The sequence below is a fragment of the Hipposideros armiger genome, unplaced genomic scaffold (genome assembly GCF_001890085.2).
Source record: "Hipposideros armiger isolate ML-2016 unplaced genomic scaffold, ASM189008v1 scaffold_86, whole genome shotgun sequence".
Classification (NCBI taxonomy): domain Eukaryota; kingdom Metazoa; phylum Chordata; class Mammalia; order Chiroptera; family Hipposideridae; genus Hipposideros; species Hipposideros armiger.
In genome coordinates this window covers 662,201-663,529 of record NW_017731436.1, presented here as the reverse complement: position 1 = coordinate 663,529, position 1,329 = coordinate 662,201, and positions in this window count along the sequence as shown.

The following is a 1,329-nucleotide window of genomic DNA, read 5'->3' as shown; positions in this document are numbered from 1 at the left end:
TACAGGATAAGCCTGGAACATCTGTTTGAGTCAGTTAGTAGGAAAGCAAGCGCTCAAGGAATGATTGGGTCATGTCAAATCACATAGGAGTTAGCTTGAAGGGGCTCTTGCTAGCCAAATCTGGAACAATTTTAATATCAAAATAACTATTGATAATAATAGATGACAACCCATTGAATAAGTATCATAAGGCCATACTGATATAAATAAACCAGCGAATAGATACACAAATGGGGAAAAAGGAGAAGTTTTTCCTTATCATCACGCGCCAAGAAAGGGTGGGGGGACAGGGGTAAAGCGGAAGAGATGGAGAGGGGGAGGAAGAGGGGGGAGGGCAAGTGAGAGAGAGAATGAGGAAGGAAAGAAAGAAGAAGGAAGGAGGGAAGGAAAGATAGAATTAGAAAATCAATAGATACTAAAATTAAGTGGGTGTTTCACGAAGATCAAGATATTTACAGTCTTTGTAATTATTAATTAACTATTTTGGGAAAACCTGGTGGAATCATCTTACGCTAATGATCAAAATCAACACCACAAATATTGGGACAAACCAACATCATGGGCCTCTTGACCTAATGCTGAGAATGACACATCACTTTCCTGATACTCCTACCAAAAATGTATAACCTGATTTTCCCCCAACATATTTAAATATTGAGAAATAGAAAAGTTGAAAACAATCCTATCTTATTAAAAAAAAACAACTTCTATCTATGTTGTTCCAGAAAAGGTATAAGATAACTAAAGTATAAGTTACTATGTTATGTTTTGAAATAATTTGAAACCCAGAAATAAGTTAAAATGTCTTTAAGGTGAAATATTATTACAGGAACAACAAAAGTTATAAAAATGAAAACTTCTAGAAAGTAGAAGTGCACTCTATCTTATTGAATAATCTATAATTAAGAATATCCCTGATATTTTTATACCCCAAACAGGACTAATCTTCAGATATTACTAATGTATCATTTATGCAGATGTTTGTGGGAGAACATGACACTTTTTTTTTTCTGCGTTAGCAATCATTCTAGTGACCCCCCAGAAGAAATCCTCATTAGTAGAAACTCTCATAAAGGTCTCAATCTCCTTTTGAAAGAAAATGCTATGAACAGTGACAACTGCTAAGAACAGGAACACTAATAAGAATATAATTAACACCTGCCTATGAATTTACTGTTTACAAGGCCCTCTTACATTTTTTTTTTCTCCCCTCCAACCTTTGAGGTAAGTAGGTTTTAGTTATTCATCCAGTGAGGTATCTTTTCCCAGAAATGCCAAGGATGGCAAAAAGAGCCTGTTCTTGGACATGTATTCAAATGTATGTTTCCA